The 26882-nt window shown below is 39.2% G+C and overlaps 1 protein-coding gene across 2 annotated transcripts in view; it reads left to right on the top strand.

The window, feature by feature from the left end:
- ATG7 (autophagy related 7) overlaps nucleotides 1-26882 on the top strand; it is a 243773-nt gene that overhangs the window by 170874 nt on the left and 46017 nt on the right. The window lies entirely within an intron of this gene.

A 26882-nucleotide genomic window follows, 5' to 3' on the forward strand; every position in this document is an offset into this window, starting at 1 on the left:
ACCTCACAGTATCAAACCACTTCCCACAGTTCTGCATAATAAAATTTTCCATTTTTCTCTTGATTTAGTTCCACATTTGAATCTGAGGGAAAGGCTAAGCAGTCTGAAAAATGGCAGACTTAAATAGCAAAAGACCTTTAAAAAGTAAAAGAGAACAATTAGTGAAAATTTAAAAATGCTTTTCCTGACCCCCCCAATACCAACCAAACATGATCTAATCAATAAGAAAACTATGAATCATCCTATTTATTAATCACACAAGGAAGATAATCAAAATATCCAAGCTCAAACTTGAATAAAAATAAATTCTCAATTTCCTATTTATCTTTTTAATTGGTGCACAATTATTTTTTGTTTTGTATTTATTTGTACAAATGAGATATTTAAGCTCATGGCAACTTAAACTACTAATGGAATACCTGAACTCTGGGACGGTTTGGGGACATCAGCTTCTTCAAATCAAGTAAGTGTGTGTATATTTACACACACACACTTTTTTAGTTTGTGGATATTGGACAGTGCTAGAGACATTTCTTGGGAACCTAATCTTCTCAATGGCAAGCTCCAGCATTGCCTTTGCCAGTAGTTGAGTTCATATGGACTTGATGCCAATTTTCTTCTCACATATGTGAAATAACAGTTGGGCACATAACAAACAAAACAGTGACACCACAGAGAAGCCTAGTGCTTTTTAAGAAGTGAAATGGGTGGATTCAGAACTAATTTTTTCTTTAGGTGAACTGAGTTTAAATTAAATTAAATGTTGCAAGAGATTACAGTATTTGTATGACTCTCAAAAAGTCAAAGGCTGTGGCAATAAAGTATTTTCATTTTATAGAGTTTTTCTTGGAGAGGCTGCATACCATGTGACAGCAGAGTGTTTCAAACCCGGAGGCTGGTGCCAGCACAAAATCCAAACATCATAAAGTTACTTCCAAAGCACAGATAATTATCGGTCCCCTCTCTTGGAACAGAGCATCTCTCAGCTAATCCAAATCTGCCAGTCCAGAATCACCTTCCTAGTCTAGGGTTTTAAGTATGAATCGATGGGTAAGGCATGTTTTCCGGGAAGGAAAGGAGAAGTTATTGAACAACAATGGTCAGAAGAGTAAAAAACCATAGACATCAGTACTTTCCCAATTTTTTCTCTAGCAGAATTTCTTTTTTCTTTTTTTTTTTTTCTTTCTTTTGCCAAAAAAAGACAAGGGAGGCCAGCCAGTGGCCCAGTGGCCATTGCTATGTGCATGCCTGGTCCATCAGTCAGTTTTTGAAAATCCAGCTAACTTGTCTCCAACAAACAGCTTACCTCCAACCCTGTCCACTTAGGGCAGTGTGTCTTTACCACACTAGACCTTTCCTAAGTAAAGGGGCTGATTGTCGAGGCTTTGCATGCTTTTGCAGTGCCCAAGAATCAGTAAAATGCCTTGTGATCCATACTTCTCTGCTTCCCCAATTCACCCAAAGGGTACTGGGGAAGCCTTTGCCTTCTGTCTAGGCTGCTTCTTTACACAGAAGCTCTCTGAAAGCTTTGCTCACCAGGATTTGAGATCCATGCTCTTCAGTGAATTTCCATCAGAGGATCACTGCCAAGTCACACAAATCTGTCAAAGGAGGCTTGTCTGGAGTGCACCGAGTCCCTCTCCACGGAGTGACAGCTCAACAACTATCCCTGAGTGCTAGCCGGCCAGCCATCTCTTCTTTCCCACCCCCTTCACTAGATTTCACTACCACCTGTTAATGCATCTAAAGGGAGCAAGAGGAACTCAGTCACAACAGATGATGAGAGTTGATGCCAGAAGTGTAAACAAGTCATAAATTACTCTTAATTCCTCTTGGCTATGGATGCTGTTAGTCTTTAGCGATGGAAAAATATACTCACTTTAATCTCTTTTATTTATATAATATAATAGTTGGTCCTCTCGTATGACTATAAATCTCACTTTTCTTCAACAAGCATTTCCTAAGCATGTGCTCTGGGCAAAGTACTGTGTAAGCTGCTACTTTTAAGAACAGATATGGGAGTTCATGTTTAGTGGGGACAGGAGTTTGGGAAGATGAAAAAGTTCTGGAGATGGATGATGGTAATTGTTGTGCAACAGTGTGAACATATTAATGCCACCGAACTATACATTTTTAAATGACTAAAATGGTAGATTTTATATTTTTTAAATGGTTATATATTTTATCACAAAACAGATTAGGGATCGTAAGCATTTTTTTCAGTCAAGATTAGCTGTTTGTTGTAAGTTATAAATTCTATATATATATCCTATAGCAAAATAACAAATGTGTGGGACTCACCACAAAAACCTGGAGTTCCCCATTTCTTATATTTTACATAGCAAGTACTGAGTTCATTATGTCCCTAATTTCTCCTATTGTCAGAGTACTATATAGGTCTTTTTTAATGATTATCCTCTGCAATCAAGGTGAAAACAGAGTCTTAACAATGAACCCTGAGTTCATAAGGCTTTATGCTTAGCATCCATACCACAGTGCCCCAGAATGGCTAGAACTTTATTGAGCGTGGAGAACAGAGACTCAGATCCTGCCTTGAGGCCAGCCAATGTGGAGAAAGTCATGGCTTTCCATCTCTGTCTGGTTCCTGCCTCTGCCTTTGGCCAGTGCTATGACTGTGGGCAAGTCTCCTCATCTTCATGAACTGGCTGCTGTGTCCTTACCTATAAAATGGGAGTGAAGTTGCCTGCTATGCAGGCTATCAGGACCAAACAAGCCAACATTTCTGAGAACACTGAGTGCTGGGCTGGGGGCAGGTGGTAAATCAGTGCCACCCCCTTGCCCCTGCAGCTTCTGTGACAACGGAGTGAAATGCAGTGGGTGTCTGAGACAGCCTCCAGAGCGCTCTTCATTCCACACATGTAGGAGTGTGTGAGACACCTCCTCAAAATCTTTCCTTCCTCTCCTGTTACTCTCTAGACTCTGCTCTCCTGCTCTGCCTGCCTTTGAACTATAGGAACTTCATGATGCAAATATATTGGTGCTGTGGGAGAGGAGAGATAGCCCACCCCTTGCCCAGTGCCAGCAACATCTTGGAAGCAGAGCAGTGCTCAGGGTCTTGTGGTGTTTGGGCATCTTGCTCTTTCAAGACCCCAGGCCTCAGTGTCTCGCTTCTCAGACCCACTACATTTCCCTAGGGTTAAAAGTTGTCCCCTTGGTTTCCTTTGACCTCTTGTCCCTCAGTCGGGAGCTAGAAGCAAAGAAAGGTCCTTATTACCCCACACCTGTGTCTCTGCAGCCAGTAGTTTGGCCCCCCACAACCCCTCTTCCTGCAGGTCTGAAAGGCTGTGTCTGGGGACTGTCACCCTTCCTTCCTTCTGTGTCCATGCTATTTCTCCTTGCTCCGGGGGACAGCCCAGCTTTGTATATAGGTCTCACCAAGACATAGAATCCAATTTGTAGAAAGATTAGAGTGCTTTGATGAGTGGTATAATTTATCAGCTTCTCCAAGTTAATGACATTCTTTGAGCTGGGTACCCCTTCTATACCAGCACCGTATGTTAAAGGGGATGGCCAGGCTAGTGCCAGGCTACTAAGCCAGTGGTTCTTAAGCCTTTTATTATTTTTAACCTTTTTATTGAGAATTGTATAATTTATATACAATTAAATATGAATTCTGTACAAATCTTAAGTATACATCTCAATGAATTTTTGTGATCTGCACACCTGTGTAAATACTACCCAGACTAAGATTCAGAACATCTCCAGTACTCCAGAGCCTCAGACCCATTTCTAGTCAGTATCCCCAAAGGTAACTACTGCTTCAACCTCTTCTCATTGGATTGGGTTCTTGACTTTCTCACACTTATGTCCACCCCTAAGTCCCAATTTTCTACTTAATATCATTTAAGAATTCAAAATCTGTTATTGCCTGTTTTAACCAAAAAGAAACAAAGAAGTGGTCATCTTAGAAATGCTTTTCCTGCCCTCACCACTGATACACATCCCAATATACCCTTCTGGCCCCACCAGCCCCACCCCCCCAATCAGGTCATGGTCAGGGAGGTAAGATCCCCATCCTTTCTGGTCAGTCATGCTCAATCCCAGAGTCTGAAAAGGGACAGAAGCAGATTCCCTAGGACCTTGGTTCTGTTTTCCGGGTGCCCAAACTTCAAGGTATAGTGTTTTCTAAGCTGAACAATGGTATAGTTCTTAGAATCATCAGATATCCACTGAGCTTCTAACACGCTCAGATTCCTGCTTTCCTTTTTCTGTCAAAGTAGGATTATCTTTCCCCTGATTATGTTTTCAGTTTTCTTGAGAATGAGGAATGTATTTGAAGAGAAGTATCATCATTGCATTCCCTGTGTTAATGTTGACCATCTCGAATTGTTTCTACTGAAAAAATTACAAGAAAATGATTTTACAGGAGGTACACAGAAGCCCCCATTTTGGCATGCACTGCCATACTCAAATCCTTGTATTTAAAAGTGGAGCTTAGTCTGTTTATCCTACAGTAAAAATATCTACAAGAAGCTATTATTATATTGACATTGGAGCCAAACAGGAAATCAGAGGAATCACAGATGTTATCTGCTTTAATGCAATGGGTTTTCTACACTCTGGCTTTGCAGCCAATCAGGATAGACTCCACAAAAAGGATTTAAGAAACATATTATTGATATAATGTATATTTATTGGACTCTGCAAGCTACATTGTGTTCCCAGAGTTCTGAGGGCAAAAGCAAGAGGGAGACTTAAGAGAGAGAAGATGAACCCAACAAGAAGGAATTGAGATAGATTCCATCATTACCATGGATATGTAATTATAACATATATGGGGGAGAATTTAGAATAATTCGAGAGTGTATGTAAGCATTTATTATATGCACAGTATTGGATAACATAGTTTGCTGCCCAAAGGGAAGATGATATGTCAAAAGAAGTAAGTCCTCAAAACTTTTTCATCATTTTTATCCATAATTAAGATTAGGATAAAACTGGCACATCTGGCTAATTCGTGGGTGATGCTAAACCTGGAAGAGCACTAAAATCAGGATCTAAAGAGATAATGACAGACACAAGGCTGAATCTGAAAAGTTGAAATATAGCAGGCACAAGTAGAAGTCCTTAGATTATTAAAAAAAAAAAAAAAGAAGAAGAAGAAGAAGAAGAAGAAAGTTTCTGTGAGTCTTGAATAGGGAGACTCAATAAATAGCACCTGTGAGGAGAGATTGTGGCTGCTTGTCGCACAGTGCGGGTAAATCAGTGGTAAGAAGGGGCATAACAAATAGCTTCTGCACTGTGAACTCTCATTTCTCAAAATTGAATGGCTAGGACCCACACCTGGGTACAATACTGACCTCACTTCTGATGACCACACATAAAGATGCTGAGAGATGTTGAGAACCAGGATCAGAAATTATGTTACCTGCTTTCACTGATTTCACTTATTTGTGGAGCATAACAAATAATATGGAGGACAAGGGGAGATGGAGAGGAGAAGGGAGCAGAGAGAGTCAATTATCATATGGTTTCACTTATTTGTGGAGCATAACAAAAAGCATGGACGACATGGGGAGTTAGAGAGAAGGGGGTTGGGGTAAATTGGAAGGGGAGGTGAATCATGAGAGACTATGGACTCTGAAAAACAATCTGAGGGGTTTGAAGTGGCAGGGGGGTGGGAGGTCGGAGTACCAGGTGGTGGGTATTATAGAGGGCACGGATTGCATGGAGCAGTGGGTGTGGTGAAAAAATAATGATATTGTTATGCTGAAAATAAATAAATGAAAAAAAAAAGTGAGCCTATCACTAATGTGAATAAATACATGACTTGGTATTGAAAAAAAAATAATGAATACTGTTACGCTGAAAAGAAATAAAAAATTTTTAAAAAAAGGAAATTATGTTACCTGGAACATTCTTAAATAAAAGAATGAGTAGTTAGTTGAAAGAACAGAAGGGATGCCCATGTCCCATCCTCAGATACCTGAAGGCTGTCCCACATGTGAGGCACATGAGGCTTGTGTTCTGGAAGGCTGTGTTAGGATTAGGGAGTGGTTACAGAGAAGGGACTCTGGTTCAATTACTCACACTTGAAGCTGCTAAGTGGAAGGAGTATGCGGCCTCATGCCTGTGTGTGGGTATGGAGGACACACATTTTTGGAGGTTGGACCTCATACCAATCATGGGGCTCCGTTGGGTGCTTGTCAGAGGGGTTGTGGAAGGGATTCACACACTCTGTAGAGCTTTGGAAAAAAATGCCCTGTGAGGCCTTGTCCAACCCTGATAATATATGGTTGCTCACAGGCATATAGCACAGGCTCAGATGAGTTCTAGTAAGATGGCCGTGGGCTAGAACATCTGGGGAAGGAGGCAAGGACTGTCACGGACTTGAATTATGATGGAATTGAAGAGAACAAGGTAAAGATAGCAGGCATGGGGTGGGATTGGGAGATTATGAGAGAGAATTTGGGTAGATAGGGTGGGGCAACAGAGTGGGAAACTGTAACAGACGGAGATTTGGGTGTCCTTGCTCTCATGTGATCTCCTACAAGGACACAGGGTGACAGAGACCCCAACCCCACAACTTCAGTGATAGTGGCAGTTCCCTCTTCTATTGGTTGAGAGGCAGTGGAAGTGCCCAGACCAAACCACTCAAAAGTTATTTCTGCTGCAAAAGAGTCATAGGCAGTTTCCTAATGACTGTGAGGGGAAGGCACCTTGCTAGGACATGGACAACAAGGCTTCTTTATCCACCTGCAGCCTCATCGGAGGTTTTGCATTTGTACTAACATGCTAACTCTGAACATTCCAGAACTTCAAGGTGTTATTTCCAGTGGCTGTCATGCTCACTAAGTTTGTGTTTTGCTTTTGTGGCTTCAGAGAGCCCTTCTGTAGTTCTGGTCACCAGGATACTTGTCTGTGTGGCCAATAGCAAGATGAAGAGTGTTTTCAGGGGACTCAGTTCATTTGTACTGTAAGGACTTACAATGTATTGCAAGTGTATCACATTTTTATCTCCAGGCATTTTCTACACAATGGTGCTATGATGTGAGTAAATTAGGGCTCATTCTCTGTCTCACAGATGAGGAGATTAATGCAAGAGAGGTAAAGTGAAGCAGGGAGAGTGGTTTCATAAATGTGGAGAACAGCCTGTTTTATGAACGGAAAGGCCATTGGAAGTAGGACGTTATTGCTCTTTAACTAAAGAAATGTTTGCAAGGCCAAGTTAAACAGGATATGGCATTCTCTCCGAGCATTTCCACCACCACGCCCCTCTCCTCACTCGGGTGCTTGTGGGTCACTTCCTAATCTATGAATGGTTTCGCTGACCTGTAAGCAAGGGTGGGAGGTGGAGATTGCGCTTGAACAAACTCATCAAGGGAAGTCATTCTGCAAGTTTCCCAAGGATGAGAGAATGTTTTTTCTTCCCCCTCCCTTGCCACTCCCCCACCTCCTCCACTGTAACCTACCCTAGCAAAAACTGTAACCCAGAGCTGCATTTAGAAGACTACCATGGCCATGTTCATCCTGTTCTTCTTTGGGGACTACTGAGGCTTTGTGCCCCCACTTGACGAGTGCCTCTAAAAAGATGTTTTAAGGCTATCAAAGAGACTGCAATATCTGGGGGCCATTTAAAAAGCCAGAGACGTTTTCTATGACTCATCACCAAGTCCTGACATTTAATAATCCCATCACCCTAGGGGGGGTGTCTCCAATACTGTCTCATTTGATCTTCTACCCAATTTGAGTAAAGAATCAGAAATGCTTTATGGGCTGATTGCATAGGATGCATTATCATTCCTTCTGAAGTTGGAAAGGAAAAATAAAGCTGTCATTCCTTGAATTAAAATAAAATAAACACAAACCCATAGGACTTGGCTAACGTCTCTTCTGATGTGGCCTTTATTGGGTATTTCTAGTGTTTGTAACTGTGTCAGATTCTAAGCAGTCATTCTGCTCCCTGATTTCCCCTGATTTTCCATCATATTCTCCCTGTCATACTTGGACGCTCCTGCTCTATCTTCATGCAGGTTATACAGAGCTTGTTTATTCCTTTGAGACACAAAGCAGATTGTTTGCTTAATTTTTATTTTAAATATTGTCTGTGAGTCGTCATCATGGGGCAGCTTTGGTAAAATGGGGCTGATTTTTGTTCCCTAGAAGTCTCTGCCAATATTCCCATCTATTGTATACATTCAGTGCTATTATAGTAATAATAGTTTACAGAGGCCCAGATTATGATATTTTAATAGTATAGAGCCCCTTGTTGATATAAATGCTTCATGCAAATTGGAATGAAGTATTAAAACCACAGTTTTGGCTCTACTTATCAGTATACAAAAAGTTTGGACTCGATTCCTTAGATAGAAATGAGCCCTCTTTGGCAATTTAGAATTTCTTCATGTCTCACATCATAGAGCCCTCATTTTAAGAATGAAGAAGAGGAGTTCTGGGACTACTCTTTGGTGAGTTTTTGGTCAAATGAGATTGAATTCCAAGTATCCTGGCTCTTAATCCAGTATTTTTTCCCTCTTATTCTATGTTTAACCTCTCTTTTTGTATACTTTCCTAGAAGCAAGGCTATGATCTCCAAGCAGAATTTCTGTAAAGTCAATTCCAGCGTGCCCCAGTTAGAAAGAATACTAAAACAGCAATTTTCCAAGCATGCAATCAAGGGCTGTGATTCATGTTCTTAGGATATAGCTCTAGGAACTTTGCAGTATGGACTCCATGTAGTGTGGCTGCTGAGGGAGGGAACTGATGCCTACTATGTATTGTATCAAACTTGTCCTTTATAAGTGCACTCCTATCTCAGGTGATATAATTTCTTACCATCTCATCCTCCAGTTCATCTACTACTCCATTGAATTAATCTTCCTAAAACATTGGTTTTTAATGTATCAGTGCTGGGACCAGACACCTAATCAAAACTCTAAACTCCTTAGCTTCTCCTCCAAGGCCCTCCACCAGACCAGTGTCTTCACTGTCTCATATTCATTCCCAGTCCTCTTTGCTCTTGTCAAGGGTCTCCTTCTCCTGTCTGTGCTTCAGGCATTCCCAGCCCACAGGGGCCTGTCCAGTCCCACTTGTTTGAATCTGTTCTATGTTGTGCTCCCATCTGACTATACTCCTTCCATTCTGATCTCCTGAAACATGTACTGATTCTATGAGAGTGTATAACCATGACATTTGACATCCTGATTACATTGCTGTCATGAGTTCTGGTCTCTGAAACTCAGCTATGAGTTCCCAGAGAAATTCTCAGACAGTGCTCTCGGAGTTTCAGGAATTATTTCACAGAGCCCACGAGGCCAAAAGAAAAACACAGAAATTTAATTTATGAAGCAGTTAGGACTCAATAAATAGTCCTGACCTAACAATTAATAGCTCTTTGAGAAAATACTGCACGTAAATTGAAAAAAAAAAAATCATTGTTTTATTCTAAAAACAACCACAGTTATTTACTAATAGGGTTTATGTTCCCGTTTGGTACTTCATAGTTTCCCAAAGCTTGGAATCAGATGGGACACTACCACATTCCTTTCCTGTTCTGTGTTGTATTTCACATAATACTTTTTGTGGTACAGTTGCCAAAACCCCAGTTTTGCAAAGATTTGAGATCATCAGAAGGAATATAGTACAAACTAAAATGTCAGAGCTATAAACTACCTTGATCTGGTAGTTTCTGCAGTGCCTGACAGATACTGTGTGTGTCATGCTTTCCTGAAAAATTTAAAATACCCCATCCTGCAGTGCCCTGAGGGACACACTTTGGGAACCACAGCTCTAGAGTAGTATCAACCTTCCCTTGTGTGTTCCACAAAGTGTATTGAGCAATGTAGTCCTCCTAGTGGGTAGCCAGTTAATACTTGTTGAGGACTTTAATTCTTGACCATCTGACAGAGGCCATAAGCACCACAGCTTCAGCAATGTACTGAGTTTCCCAGCATGGCAATAATTCAAGTTAAATCCATTTGAACATCTTTTGGGTATGCTGGAAGGGAAATTCCTGTACAAAATGGAGGTTGGCTTAAATGCCCTTTAAATTCTTTTCCATCGCTAAGGTTCTCTAATTCAGCAGAAGTGATGTGCCGTGTAAGACCAACATTAACCACAATTGCATGATAGAGTAGTAAAGATAAAACATCTCAAACTCTGAGGCTAAAAATATAAAAATATTTGAATTCTAACATGCTGAATTTGGTATGGATGTAGACGCATAAAACTACTGACTCCTAAACTAATAAGGGAGATTCGTTGAGAAACCTTTTTCTTTTCAATTACCACAAAAATTAACCATATAGTAGGAACAAAGAAAACCACGGTACTTATCAAAAAAGTAGAAATAGGGGTGATTGGGTGGCTCAGTGGGTTAAGCCTCTGCCTTCAGCTCAGGTCATGATCTCAGGGTCCTGGGATCGAGCCCCACATTGGGCTCTCTGCTCAGCAGGGAGCCTGCTTCCCCCTTCTCTCTCTGCCTGACTCTCTGCCTACTTGTGATCTCTCTCTCTCTCCCCCTGTCAAATAAATAAATAAAATCTTTTTTTAAAAAAGTAGAAATAGCACAAGAAAACATATCTGATCAGAAATAGCACAAGAAAACATATCTGATCACTCTATAATAAATTAAGAAACACAAATTTATAAAATTAAAACACAAAAAAACACCACTGGGATTTTTTTTAAAACTCCTCTTGAGTCATTGAGGAAATCAAAATGAAAATTGTAGACTATCTGGAAAAGAATGTGAAAATTCTGCACGTAATTTTTTTTTGACACAGCTAATATAGTACTTCGGAAAATTCACCAACCTCAGTTCTTATATAAATAACAAAAGTGAAGGAAAATAAAAGAAATTATGTGTCACACTTATGACATTATTAAAAAAGGAAAGAAAATTAACCCAAGGATGGCAGAAGAAAAAATCTTAGAAGATTGCCTTATGCACCGTAAGCACTTAATAGATGTTAGCCACTATTTGAAAGATACAGAAAATTCTCCTGGATAGAGTAGTAAATTTGAAAAGCAAGGTTCCCTTTTGAGACATTTGGGGATATTTGAATATGGACTCCATATTAAGATGATAGTATTGAATTAATGTTAATCTTCATGGGTGTGGTGATGTTATTATGGGTGTGTAGGAGGACACCCTTATTCTTACAGGACACATGCTGTTGTATTCAGAAGGTAAGTGTCATGATGTCTGCAGTATACTTTTTAGTGATTCAGGGGAAAAAAGTAAACATAGATTAAGAGAAAAATGCGGGGAAAATATCAGCATATTTATGGGAACAGGATAGGGGTACTGATTCAAATTTTCTCTAAGTTTTAAACTTTTCAAAAGAAAAATTTTCCAAAACCAGGGTATAGAACATGTGTAGCATGTTTTTTAAAGAATCATATGTGTATGTATGTGTGTGTGTGTTTATAAGTTTGTATATGCATAGTATAAGGTGTATACCAGAAATTGAAAACAGTGGTTGCTACTGGACAAGAGAGCTGTTTGGCTGGAGACAGGACTGGAAGGAGACTCAGTTTGTGAATCTTGTACATATGCTTCCATTTTCTATCCTAATCGGTGGGGGGGCTCTTACAATTTTTATTTAATTTTAAGCTCCATGTCCTATGTTCAGTTTTACTGTTGGACAAATGAAGTAATTTATGCCCCAGGGAGCAGAGACTGCTTAGGAAGTGCCTTATCTCCAGGCAGACTTCTTGGACAGATTCCTCCTTGGACTGTCCAGACTTTGCTGCGGGTTTCCTGTGGGCAAGCAGCCTGCATGCCTCCTGCCCCAATATCCCACCCCCTCCCGCACACAACACCCTTTGGCTTTGGCTCAATGGGGGTTTCATGAAGACGTTTTTACAGCTGGTGGAAGGTGGTAAGCACATGGGATGGTCCTCAGAAGAAAAAGGTGTGGGCTTCCTGTTTTCACTGTGACTCAGGGAGAGCATTTCTGTGGAACACTCTTAATGAATAACTTGCTCACCCTGACACCAGTGTCAGAGTTCAGGGCAAGAGGCAAATGGTGGCAAGCTTTCCTCCTTGGTGAGAACCAGAACTGAAAGTCTTTTGGATGCAGCTTGTGGTGCCGAAGATTTCAGAGCTGGAAGGGATATACCCGAGTGATCCAAACCATCCACTTTACAAGTGAAGCCACCAAGGCCAGGAAAGTTCTGCAGATGTGGACAAGTGGCACAACTAGTAACCATACACCCCCTGAGCCATCTCTGCAGGATTCTTTCCATGACACCACAGCCACCTGAGAGGCCCACAGGGATTCAGAACTCTGTGGCGGGTGTCAGGCTCATTTCATTGGGCAGGTGGTGTTACAGCTGATCTGCTCACTCGCTCGCTCTCAGAAGAAAAGGATTCAGTACGTCTTAAAGCTGAGGAGCCAGGGAGGGAGATGGGGAGGAGTAGGGAGGCAAGGTTCACTAAAAACAGTATTTTGCCTGTGCAAGACCTGGCAGGGAACCCAGTTCACCTCTTATTTAAAAGAGATTGATAAACTCAGGGTGGATTCTATTTCTGCCCTCACAGCATTAAAATACCTAACCCTAGAGATTTTGCATAGAATGCTTGAGAACTTTTTTTTCACTATTAACCTTATTATGAAATACCTCAGGCATGCAGGAAGACTTAGTGAATGCAATGAAAGCATGCATACCACACTCAACCAAAGAGTGACTAGACGGGGTGCCTGGGTGGCCCCATCAGCCAAGTATCCGACTCTTGGTCTTGGCTCAGATCACCAAGCCCAGTGTGGAGCTCTCTGCTCTCTGCTCAGCACAGAGTCTGCTGTCCCTCTGCTCCTCCCCCTGCTCATGCTTGCTTTCACTCTCTCACACTCTGTCTCCATCCACCTCTAAAGTGAATACATAAAATCTTTTTGAAAACATAAAAAATAATTTTAAAAATTCTTTTAATTAAAAAAAAAAGTGGGATATTTGGTTGAGGCCCCACCCCACTTCCCTGATCACGGCCTTCCCTCACCCCTTCCCCCAGGGATAAGCCCTGCCCTGAATATGCTCCTTATCATTGCTCTGTGTGCCTTTATTACCCTGACTGCATGTGTGATGTCTCCCTCAATGAGGTATCACCTTATTTTCCATAAAATTTTATGTAGAAGGGGTCACATTGTAATTTTCCTTACACAACTATTTTTTCCCCTCAAGAATATATTGTTGAGATTCATCCATGCTGCTTGGTGCAGCCCCAGTTCAGCTGTGTTCACCAGAGCAGAGGTTTTATTGACGACATACTTGAAGACCTGTGCATTCTTCTGTTGAAAAACATTTGTTTCCAAGCTTTGATACAAATAATGCCCCGAAAAACATCCTTGCACTTGTTCCTTGTGCACATAGTACCCGCCTTTTCTCACTATTGCTGTATCCTTCACTGATCCAGACTGAACAAACGGTTCTGTCTCTCTGTTTCAGAAATTCATGATTCATAGAAGTGGGTGTTTATCTGGGAGACAGCACTTTGGTTTATCTCAGGGCTTTTAATTTGGAGAGTGGAATTTTTTTTTTTTATTCCTTCAAAGTAAACTGAGGTCTTTACCTCCGTTTACCTACTGAAGTTGAAATATCTTTGTGGGCAAGAAAAGCTCCTTTTGGAGATGCTCCTAATGACTGAAGCCATCCACTGATTGACTACCCTGCTGTACTCCGGCAGGCTATGCCCCTCTGACCCATCTCACTAGACTCTGGTCATGGCCCTCTAGAAAGTGGGCAGACCCTGTGAGAGGAAGTGCCTTTTCAGCAGAGTAACCACCGTGAATAGCAGACACCGCTGTGTGCCGTCAGGGCGTGCCGGTGATACCATTTCACTTCCATCCATCTCATCCCTTCTAGGCACCTGTATTTATGGCAGCTCAGCTGATGTTTGTATTTCTTCTGTGTTAGAAAAGCCTTATCCTCTGTAACCCCAGATCTGGGAGCAATCATTTACTCTAGTATCAAGCTAGATATAGGGGTTACAGTCCTGCCTTCGGTAAGATTGTATTCTGGTGCTACAGGCTTCAGGCACATGCATTTACCATTTTATTTTTTATTTTATTTTTTTAAAAGATTTTATTTATTTATTTGAAAGAGATCACAAGTAGGCAGAGAGGCAGGCAGAGAGAGAGAGGAGGAAGCAGACTCCCTGCTGAGCAGAGAGCCCGATGCAGGACTCAATCCCAGGACCCTGAGACCGTGACCTGAGCTGAAGGCAGAGGCTTAACCCACTGAGCCACCCAGGTGCCCTGCATTTACCATTTTAACATCAGAAATGTGATAAAGGCTGCTCGATATGTACAGAGAAAGGGTAGAGAGTGCCAAAGAGGGAGTGATTCCAGTATGAGGACAGGGAAGACTTCATGGAAGAGAAGCCATTCAACTTTACCTAAAAGGGCTAACAGAGAAGATGAACAATGACAATGACGCAGAGAGATGAGGCTTGAAAGGCAGGAAGGTGGGTGGGTTGAGGCCGGGCAAGGAAGCATATTGAAGGGACTTCACCCTGATGAATTGGGGAACACATAGAATTGTGTTAAGCAGAGAAAAGACTCTGTAGGGACTGTTAGAAAAATGCCTTTGGCAGCCAGGAAAGACATGAATTGGAAACAGCTGGAGGCCTGAGCAGGAGACAGGAGTAGGCAGTAGCGATAGGAAAAAGGAAGGAAAGAATAAATTTGAAGGCAGCTACTCGGTCAGGAATAAGCAAAATGCAGATTGGTGGACAGAGGGCAGCTTTTGTTATTTTATTTACTTTATTTATTTCGACTTTATTTCTACTATTCTACTTTATTTATTTCTAATCACCAAAATGGAGTATAATGTGGAAGGAATTGTATAAACATCTAATTAAGGATAAGAGTTTGAGGCATATGAAAGAAATGAGTATCCATGAGAGTCATGCCACATGTCTTAACTCTCGTGTGTTGATTTCTGCACATGCTTAAGTCAGGAAAGGGGGCAAGTCTGCATTTGGAATCAGGGAGCCAACATTTAGTGTCCCTGCCCTTCCTCTTGACTATCTGTGAGACCTTGTGCATGCCACTCGACCTTTCTAAGACTGCAGTCCCTTCCAGCGTAAAACAGGATTTGTCTACTGCCCCAGGATCCCTTCCAGAGCTAACATCCTCCAGTCTCTTTTTCATGCCTGACTGCCCTGGCCCTGGACAGGCCCTGTTAGCTTTTAGAGATCAATTATAGTTTCTGTTGGACTTCTTGGACCTATGGGTAACTTAGACAGGTGTTGCTTAATTTCCAGTTATTTGGAGATTTTTCTCATCGTTCTGTTCTTGCATTTCATCTCATTTCCAAAGTGGTCAGAAAACATGATTTTAATCCTTTGAAATTTGTTGAGATCTACTTGATGGCTAAGAATATAATCTGTTTTGGTAAATGTGCCATGTGCACTTGTAAAGAATCTCTATTCTGCAGCTGTTGCATATGTATGTCAGTGAAATTGGGTTGGTTAGTCATGTTCAAATCTTCTGTATCCTTACTGATGTTTTGTCTGCTTCGTCTGTTAGTAAGAGAGGTGTGTTAAAATCTCTAGTGATAACTACAGATTTGTTTGTTCCTTCTTTTTATCCTCAACTTTGTTTTATTTCTTTTAAAGCTAAGTTATTTGATCCATTAATGTTTAGGACATTTATCTTTCTTTTGGATTGACCCTTTTATCATTGTGAAATGTCTCTAGTTATTTCTCATGGTACTTCTTATTTTAATATCTATTTAGCTCATATTGCCATACCCAAAGCTTTCTTTTTGTTATTTGCCATGGTATTAATCATTTATTTTCAACCTGTTGAAAAGTGAATTGCTGGGTTTTTTTAGCTACATCTCTGTTTTTTTTAATTCCAATATTATAGTTTTTGTCTTTTTTTTTAAGATTTTATTTATTAATTTGACAGACAGAGATCACAAGTAGGCAGAGAGGCAGGCAGAGAGAGAGGAGGAAGCAGGCTCCCTGCCAAGCAGAAAGCCTGATGTGGGGCTCGATTCCAGGACCCTGAGATCATGACCTGAGCCGAAGGCAGAGGCTTTAACCCACTGAGCCACCCAGGCGCCCCAGTTTTTGTCTTTTAATTAGATTGTATATGCCACTTATATATAATTACTTAGTTAGATTTAATTCTCTTGTCATTTGTTTTGTATTTATCTACTCTGTTTTTCCTCTTTATTCCCTTTTCTCTGACTTTATTTATCTTTAAGCATCTTTCATTTTTTTATCCTTTTTTTTTTAAGTCAGCTCTACCCCCAACGTGGAGCTCGAGCTGTTTAGGGGTTATTATAGAAATTCCCAAGTTAATCTATTACAGTTTACTTCACCATTGCCAAAGCAAGCAAGAAACTTAAAGTATATTACATTTCCCCCTTGCCAATGTTTTTGTTACACTTTCCATATATTTTATTTCTACTAAGTGATAAGCCCCACAAGGCAGTATTACCCCTATTGTTTTTAATGGTCAGTAGTCTCTATATTTATACATATGTTTACTTTTTGAAGCTACAGATTTCCTTCTTAAAATTGTATACTTCCATATCAGAGCATCTGCTCATGAGCCTGAAGAACATCCTGTCTTATAGTCATCATACCCTTTGGTATAACTCATAGAGGAACTCTATACAAGAAATGAAGACTCATTCATTTTCTTTTTCTGAGAGCATCTTTACTGCACACTTCTTTCTAAAGGACATCCTCCTTGGGTATAGAATTTATAGTTGACTTTTTATTCTTCAGAACTTAAAATCTTTTACTTTGTGTAATTTTTCTTAAATCAACATTCTTCTTCTTTTTCACTTTCTAAAAAAAAACTCCAGTATAGTTAACATACAGTGTTATATTAGTTTCAGGCATACAGTAGAGTGATTCAGCAGTTTCATACAACTGTACATGACTCAGTGCTTATCACGATAAGTGTTTTCTTAATCCCCTTCACCTATTTCATCCATCCCCCTACTAACCTCCCCTCTGGTGACCATCAGTTTTCTATAGAGTCTGTTTCTTTGTCTCTTTTTCTCTTTGTTTGGTTTCTTAAATTTCACATATGAGTAAAATCATATGGTATTTGTCTTTCTCTGACTTACTTCACTTAGCCTTATACCATCTAGGTCTGTCCACATTGCCTCAAATGGCAAGATTTCATTCTTTTTTAAGGCTGAGTACTATTCCCATGTGTCTCTGTGTGTGTGTGTGCATGCGTGCGTGCTCAGGCCACATCTTCTTTATCCATGCATTTATCAGTGAACACTTAGGCTGCTTCCATAGTTTGGCTATTGTAAATAATGCTGCTATAAACAAAGGGGTCATTTGTCCCTTCAAATTAGTGTTTTTATACTCTTTAGGTTATACCTATTAATGGAATTACTGGATAATATGGTAATCATATTTTTAATTTTTGAGGAACCTCCAAACTGTTATCCACAGTAGCTGTACCAGTTCACATTCCCACCAACAGTGCAAGAGGGTTCCTTTTTCTCCATATCCTTGCCAACATTTATTGTTTCTTGTGTTTTTTATTTTAGCCATTCTGACAGGTATAAGGTGATATCTTATTGTGGTTTTGATTTGCATTTCCCTGATCATGAATGATGTTGAACATCTTTTCATGTATCTGTTGGCCATCTGAATATCTTCTTTGTAGAAAAGTCTTTTCATATCTTCTGCCCATTTTTAATTGGATTACTTATTTTTTTATTGTTAGGTTATATAAATTCTTTCTATATTTTGAATATTACCCTTTATCAAATGTGTCATTTGCAGATATCTTCTTCCATTCAGTAGCTTTCCTTTTAGTTTTATTGATTGTTTCCTTCACTGTGCAAAAGCTTTTTATTTTGGTGTATCCCTGATTATTTTTGCTTTTATTTCCCTTGCCTCAAGAGACATGTCTAAAAAAATGTTGCTATTCTCCATGTTAGAGAGCTTATTGTCTGCGCTCTCTTCTAGGATTTTTTTATGGTTTCAGTTCTCATATTTAGGTCCTTAATCCATTTTTTAGTTAATTTTTGTGTATAGTGTAAGAAAGTTTTCCATTTTCATTCTTTCACACCTAGCTGTCCAGTTTTCCCAACACAATTTGTTGAAGAGACTGTCTTTTTCCCATTGCATATTCTTGCCTCCTTTGTCAGAGATTAATTGACCATGTAAATGTGGGTTTATTTCTGGACTCTCCATTCTTTTTCATTGACCTGTGTGTTGACTTTTATGCCAGTAACATACTTTCTGATTACCACAGCTTTGTAGTATTTCTTGAAATCTGTAATTGTAATACCTCCAGTTTTGTTCTTTTTTTCCTTTTTCAAGATTGGTTTGGCTATTTGGGGTCCTTTATGGTTCCATACAAATTTTAGATTTATTTTCTCCAGTTCTGTGAAAAATGCTGTTGGTATTTTGGTAGGAATTGTATTAAATCTGTAGATTCCTTTGGGTAGTATGAACATTTTAACAATATGTGTTCTTCCAGTCCGTGTGTATGGAATATCTTTTCACTTCCTTATGTTATCTTGAATTTCTTTCACCATTGTTTTATAGTTTTCAGAGTACAGGTCTTTCACCTCCTTGGTTAAGTTTATTCCCAGGTATTTTATTATATTTGGTGCAGTTGTAAATGGGGTGGTGTTCTTAATTTCTCCTTCTGCTACTTCATCATTAGTGTACAGAAATGCAGTTGATTTCTGTATATTAATTTTATATCCAGTGACCTCACTGAATTCATTTATCAGTTATAGTAATTTTTTTGATGGAGTCTTTAGGGATTTCTATATATATTATCATGTCATCTGCAAATAGTGAAAATTTTACTTCTTCGTGACCAGTTTGGATGCTTTTTATTTATTTCTCTTGTCTGATTGCTGTGGTTAGGACTTCCAGGACTATGTTAAATAAAAGTGGTGAGAGTGGACATCCTTGTGTTGTTCCTGACCTTCGGGGGAAAGTTCTCAGTTTTCTCCGATTAAGAATGATACTAGCTTTGAGTTTTTCCTAGGTGGCCTTTATTATGTAAGTTTTTTTCCCTCTAAACCTACTTTGTTGAGTTATTATGAATGGTTATACTTTGTCAGATGCTTTTTTTTTCATCTGTTGAAATGATCATATGGTTTTTATCTTTTCTCATTTATGTGATTTATCACATTTGTTGTCATATAGGTTTTCATAATATTCTTTTGTAATCCTTTGTATTTCTGTGATATTGGTTGTTATTTCTCTTTTATTTCTGATTTTGTTTGAGTCCCCCTTTTTTCTTTCTTTCTTTTTTTTTTTTTTTAAATAAGTCTGACTAAGGGTTTACTAATTTTGTTGATCTTTTCAAAGAACCAGCTCCTGGTTTCATTGATCTGTTCTGTCGGGGGTTTTTTGTTTTTGTTTTTGTTTTTTTATAGTTCTATTTCACTTATTTCTACTTTAATCTTTATATTTCCTTCCTTCTACTGGTTTAGGGTTTTGTTTCTTCTTTTTTTTCTAGCTCTTTTAGGGGTGAGGTTAGGTTGTTAATGTTTGAGAATTTTTCTTGCTTCTTGAAGTAGGCCTGCATTGTTAGAAGCATCCCTCTCAGAACCACTTTTGCTGCATCCTAGAGATTTCGAACCATTGTGTTTGCATTTTCATGTGTCTCCATACAGAATTTTGATTTCCTCTTTGATTTCTTGGCTGAGCTATTCATTGTTGAGTAGCATGTTTTTAACCTCGATCAACATTCATTCTTATTGTTGTTTCCTGGAGTATATATAATCTGTTCTACCCCACCTCTCCCACCCACCCCCACCTCCCCACCCCACCACCCTCACCCCCCCAATGGCTACTTTTAAGATTTTCTCTTTATTTTTGCTTTTTATCAGTTTGTGATGTACCTGGGTTTAGTTCTGTTTATTGTCTTGCCTGAGAATCACTGAGCTTCTTGAATCTGTGGGGTGGATGTGTTTCCTCAGATTTTGAATATTATTTGGCATATTTTCCAAAACTGTCTTCTTTTCCATTCTCTCTTTTTCTACCTAATGTGAGTCCGGTGGTATGCACATTGGATTATCTGACAATGGCTCAACTCTATATTACTTTCTGCTTTTTCTTTTTCTTCCTCTTTGTGCTTTATTTTGGATATATAATATTGACCTATCTACTGGCTCATTAATCCTGTCTGCTGTGTATCTACTCCACTGTTGAACCCATCCAGTGAGTTCTTAATCTCTGATTTCTGTTTTTGGAAGTTCTGGGAAATTTTCTGGATTTTTTTATTTTTGTGGCTCCTAAGTTCAAATATTCTATTTTTTCATATTGTTTTTCTACCTCTTTTCTTTTGAATATAGTAATCATAGTTATTTTGGAGTCTTTGGTTAAGTCAAATATCTGGATCAACTCTGTTTTTAATCACTGTTTTATCTCTTGATAATTGATGCATTTCACAGTTTTCAGGGGTAAATATTTATTATATGCCAGACACTGTAAATGCTAGATTTACTCTGAACTATATAATAGTAATCTACAAAGTATTTTAATTTGTTCAGTCAGCTAAGTGACTAGAAGGCCTTATTTAGGGAAGATCTAGCATCCCCTTAACTAAGTATGACTGATAATCTTATGGGTGACTTTTCTGAATTATAAGTAAATGTTTGGTGTGTTCACCTATGTCTTCCACTCTGCTGTTGTCCCAAATCCCACATCTTTTCAATACTGTTTAATACCTGGCATTTCCACTCACTTTCAGCTTCACAGCACATGCTTTCTCCCAGACCTTTAGGAGTCTCAGCCACTGCTCAGTAGCCCAAGAGTTAGCCAGGGATCCAAGGGAAATTTCCATGTAGATTTCTGGGTTCCCTCCCTCACATTCAACTATCTCTACCATTCTGCTCCCCAAATCTCAGCCACCTTCATCCCTCTATCAAACAATTCATCCCTCTATCAAAAAACACCTTCATCCCTCTATCAAAACAATTGCTCCCTGCTTGAGTTTCTGTGTTGGCTGCTCTCTGAGCCTGATAACTGTTATTTTATATATTTTGTCAAGTTTTGATTGTTTATGGCAAGAAAGTGAGTCTGATACCATCTACTTTATCATAGAACTGGAAACTAACATTTTGCTATCTTAGTTTCAGTTACATTTTTTAGGACACTCATTTAAAAAAGCACAGTTTATGGATAATTTTTATTCTAAGTTTACTTCATGGTAATTTTGTTATTCAGTACTGTTTCCCAACATTATTATTTAGTTGGAAAATGACTATAAGCAGCATCTTTATTAATGTATGAATGTTTCATTTGGCCTTTTCAGCTTTGGTGCTCACTATATTAAGAGATAGCTTCTTTGGCATTTGCCTAGTTTGAAAATCATCTAGTGTTGAGAGTCTGCTCTGGCTTGACCCTATTTTCCTGGTAAGCATAGTCCCAGTAACAGCACATCTTGGCAAAAGTGACCTGTTGTCCTGGGTGACTCCCAAAATGGCAGCCACTGGAGTTTAATTCCTTTGGCCTTAAGTTTTATCTCCTGTGAAAATTCAGCCACTTCAGGGGAAGAATGGTAGAGTAGACTGTATTAGTCATTAACATGAAAACAGTTTTTCAGATCCCTTCTTGTAGAGCTGGTTTAACAGTAGCTGGGGAGAAGCTTTTGTGGTTACTCCTTGGTGCCTGAACAGGGTCATACAAGGTGAGAAAGTGTACATAAATTAGAAAGGATTAAAAAAAGATAACTCTTATCATTGTTTTAATCCTCCCCCAAAGAGCTAGGCTACTTCAGTTTTTTTATGTTTCCTCAAGAAGTTCTTCATATAATATGATAGGAGCTATAGCAATAAAGCAAAGTCTAAAATGATACAAAGAGCCTGATAATAATAGAGTAAAATCTAGAGTGATTAAGGTAGGCTGAGGGATGCCAGAAATTGGCGACATTGGTTTCTTCCTAGGAGAGCTTTTGGGTGACTTGGCATTAGGGTTGGGAGACTACATTATATAATCTTTATTCCTCCTGAAGCTTGAGCTATGTGAATGTGTTCCTCCAAAAAAAAAAAAAAAGGGAAAGAAAAGATCAAGCATGTTTATTTGTTATCCTTGTTATCCTTCTTATGACACCCTGAGAGTAAAGGGATATTTTTAACCCTCAAAGTTAATAAGAATAGGAGAGTAAACAATGGCAACAAAAGATTTGGAGTCTGGAAAGATAATGCGGCAGACTGACTGAATGTTTGCATCCCACTAAAATTGATAAACTAATCTCCAATGTCATGGTATTTGGAGATGTGTGGCCTTTAGGAGTTGACTAGGTCATAGTGGTGGACTGCTCATGAATGGGATTAGTTGCCTTATGAAAGGAATTTCAAAGAATTCCCTTGGCCTCCCACCATGTGAGGATACAGTGAAAAGATAGTCATCTATGTACTAGGAAGCAGGCTGTCACCAGACACCAAATCTGCTGGCACAAACTATGAGAAACAAATGTTTGTTGCTTAAATTACCCAGCCGGTGGTGCTTTTGATACAGCAGTTCAAACTAACTAAAAGATATGGACAGAAGGAAAGTTAAATTCTAAACCAGCCAGTAAAGAAAGCCAAGAGTTTCCACAGATCTACTTGAAGACTTGAGAATTGGGGACAGTAGATGCATCTGAAGATGGGAAGTAAATATGAGACTTAAACAGGAGGGTTGGTTGAATGTCTTAAGAGGCAATTAGATCCCTAAACAATCATGATAGCTTTTGCACAATAGGACAACTCCCTACCCAGCTCCAAGTAGAAAACAAAGTTTACTTTCTGGTCAGAATAATACAGAGTTTCTGGACAGGACATATCAGAGTTGAAAGTAGAATATATATCACTGAAAACATGGGATTGAACGAATGTTTACATACTAAATACAGAGATATCAGACCTCCCCACGCTGGGCTTCCACAACACAGATCATCAAGCTTAAATACCTTTCAGACCGGAGAGAGAATGCTCCATCTCCAGGGAGTTTGCCCAACCCTAAAGAGAAAATACCAGGAACTCTGTGACATGATTGCTCAGCTAGATGACCTTGCAGTGAAGTCCACAGTAGACCTCAAACAACTTTTGAGTAATTACTTAAATAGGAGCAGAAACCAAGTATTTCTAGGCATCTAAATTAAAGACAGAGACTAAACTAAATTTGAAGGAAACAGACCATGTCAAGAGATGAAAATTTTAGGTACTCCAAAATATTCCTCTATTATTTATATTCTCATTGAGATAAAAGATTATATTCATGAAAGAAGAACAAAGGGCCATGAAAAGGGATATTCAGATAATGAAAAAAAACTCAGAAATTAAAAATGCAGTAAGTTTAAAATTCAACAGAAAGAGTAGACTATGAAATTCAGGATGTCTTCCAGGAATTAAAAGGAAATGAAAAATAGGGTATAAAGGATAAGCAAATTATGGATTGGGGTAGGAGAGCCAACATCCAGATGACAGAAGTTGCAAAGAGAGAGAGAGAGAGAGAGAAAACACTGGGAAAAAATAAAGAAGGAATTAAAAAAAACTTTCCCAAAATTGAAAGACTCAAGATTGTAGTAGAAGGGTCAGAACAGTGAATGACAGTAACCAACACCAGGGCCCATCATGATGAAATTTCAGAACAGTGGAGTCAAAAAATAACTACCACTTAAAGAGAGGAAAAAATAGGGTCACACACAGAGAATCAAAAATCAGAATGGTTTTCCATTTCTCAGTAAGTATACTAGAAACCAGAAGTCAATGAAACAATGCTTTCAAACCATGAAGGAAAATTATTTCTAAACTAAATTCTATATCCAGTCATACTCTTACTTGAGTATGAAGCTAGATTAAAGCCATTTTCAGGTACACAAGCTCTTCAAAAATTTACCTTTTATTCACCCTTTTTGAGGAAACCACTGAAGGATGAACTCTAAAAACACAAAAATAAACCAAGAAAGAAGAAGACATGGTAAATGGGAAAAAGCAGATGGCACATAGGAGGGAGACTGAGGAATCCTCAGAATAATGGTGAAGGGAGATATCAGGATGACCTGAAGCAGTAAGGACAACTATAACAGACTGGATCAGGGCAGAAGAAGGCTCCAGCACAGATTTTGTTAAGGAAATAAAGTTCTTTAAATACTTAATGTGTCTGAGCATTTATTTAGGAGATTTAGACAATTGGCAGAAAGTTGGGGATTAAATTATGGATAGGTACTTAAGAACAAAGTAAAACAAAAAAGACAGTTGTTAACTCCAGGGAAAACAACCTCGGAGAAGAAATGAAAAGTAATCCTAGCATATTACACAGTGCACGTTGATAGAGCAATTAGATACTGATCTAAATGGAATTATAATTATGTTGACAAGATGAAAGGAGGGTAAGATAAGAGTTTGTGATTGTAGGGGTGAGGGGGCACTTAGTGGAAGATAGCTGAATTCTCATTTACCAAAATGGGAAATGGATACACAGTGCTTCAGCCTGAGGGGGGAAAATCATGAAGTCAAGAAGTAACACTGTAGACATTAAAGATTTAGTACCCAGTTCCTATTGGGGGAGGAGTCTCTCACACCACACCACGCAATTTTCTGATACCAGCCAGGTGTCCTACAGTTCAACTCAATTCTGACACTGTCTACCCAGGGATGATATCAGCTTGCATCAGTCCTACAAGACTGCATTCCACTTTCAATGCCAGTTACAAGTCCATGTGATTATCCACTGGGCTAGAAATCAGAGGTTCCCGTGACCCTCTCCTTGGGTTCAGTTAATTTACTAGTGGCTCACAGAACTCTGGGTATCATCTAAGTAGATTACTGAGTTATTATAAAGGCTATTAAAGGATATAAATCAGTAGCCAGATGAAGAGATAATGGGGTGAGGACCCAAACAAAGGAGCTCTGTCCTTGTGGAGTTTGGGGCTCAGCACAGTGGTACATGGGAGTGTTCTTGTTCACTAACCTGTAAGGTCTCTGAACCTCATCCTTTTGAGTTTTTATGGAGCCTTCGTTGCACAGGCATAAGTGATTACATATTTGGCCATTGGTGACTGATTGAACCTCCACTGCCTCCTCTCTCCTCCCCAGGAATCAGGGGGTGGGACTGCCGTCCAGAGTGTCAAAATGCTGGAAAGTACATGGTGTGGTGGTGGTAAGATACGGATTTGACTCCTGGCTATACTCTCTGTGTGACTTCAGCAAAGTCACCTAACCTCTTTAAGAATAAGATAGGGACAATAATTATCACAGGGTGATAATAGATATCAGGCAAAATAATGTATATGGGAATGACTTGTAACTAGAAAATTCCTATTACAATTCTTGTTTCAATTTGCAAGTATCTTTATGTGTTGAGTTTGTACAAATGTACCTTCTATCCCTGGTATATTATTATTATTATTGACTCTAGGTAGGGTTGTGTATTAGTTAAGGTATAGGTTAAAGTACTATAACAGGGGGAGGACCAAAAATACGGCAGTTCAAACAAGACGGAAATCTGTTTCCCTCTCATATAACAATCTAGAGCTGTGCTATCCAATATGGTAGCCACTACGTACTTGTAGCTATTTACATTTAAATCAAGTACAATTAAATAAAATTTAAAATTCAGTTTCTCATTTGCACTGGCCACATTTCAAGCACTTAGGAGCCGCTTGACTGGAGACTGTTGTATTGAACAGCACATATAGAACATTTTCATCATCCCAGAAAGTATTTTGGGCAGCCCTGATCTAAAGGAGTGGTCCAGAACTTCAAGGATAGTTCTGCTCTACAAAGTCATCCACAGACCTGAGTTTCATAAATATTATTGCTCTGCCATCCCCTAGGTAAAGCTTCTTAATGTATTTTTGGTGCCATCGATCCCTTTGGCACTATGACAAAACCTACAGACTACTTCACAGAGTAATATTTTTAAATGTCTAATATAAAATATGTAGGATTATAATAGAACTTAATTAATGTTGAAATATAATTGTCAAAGTATAAAAAAATAAGATGAACTCATGATATTACAACGTGTGCTTCATTAATACACCAAGTAATGATCTGGTGGCAAATCTAATGGCCACTATAATTTCAAAGTATTGATAAGTGTATGTGATTTTTTTCAAGATAATCCATAGCAAATGTGATATGAAAATACCTATAATTTCAGTTGGTGACAGTCATGGATATGGCAGATACCATTTATGGTTTGTTCCCTACATGATAACTGAAGGAAATGCTAAATTTCAGATAGACGTTAATGAAAAGAAAGTTGCATAGTTTTCTTCCCATCCAAGTTTACAAGACCAGCATTCCTATTTATCGATCCCTTGTGGTGGGGTGGGGGGAGTATCTGTGGACTTCAGGGTTAAGAACCCTTGCCAGAGGATGTCAAAGCTGGCTTGGCAATGCCAAGTCCACCCTCTAGATTGTGGAAAGGGCAAGGGTCAGTGATATCTCTTTTAAAGGACATGAGCTGGAAGTGTTTTCCATCCCCATTGGTCAACAGGCGGTCACATAACCACCTGTAGTGTAAGGCAGTCTGGGAAATGTAGTCTTCAGGGCAACCCTTTACGTTGCTATTAAAAATCTGAAAGCAGTTCTGCCAGTAAAAGGAAGAAGAGAAGAGGTGATATTAGGATAAATAGCAGTCTCTGCTACAACTTCATTCATCACTATGGAACTGAAACAAACAAACAAAAAAATGTGTTCCTATTATTCAAAAATGGCTGTTTATTCTCTGACATTTTGTGCATTTTCAGATCTGATTCAGAAATGCCAGGAAGAATTTCACTCTTACTAGCTGTGGACAGGCTCCCTGTGTTACCAGTTCCTGAGATGTATAGTGTCTAAGGGATATAGCATATTTTGAACTACTTTGCCCCAACTCTGTGCATATGCCTGCAATCACCGGCAACAACATTATTAGCTCAGAGACCGCAGTCTCATCCCTGTCAGGGTGTGTTTGTCCCTTATTCAAAGTAGAC

Source organism: Mustela putorius, unplaced genomic scaffold (genome assembly GCF_011764305.1).
Source record: "Mustela putorius furo isolate JIRA1106 unplaced genomic scaffold, ASM1176430v1.1 tig00003850_pilon_pilon_pilon, whole genome shotgun sequence".
In the NCBI taxonomy this organism is placed as follows: Eukaryota; Metazoa; Chordata; class Mammalia; order Carnivora; family Mustelidae; genus Mustela; species Mustela putorius.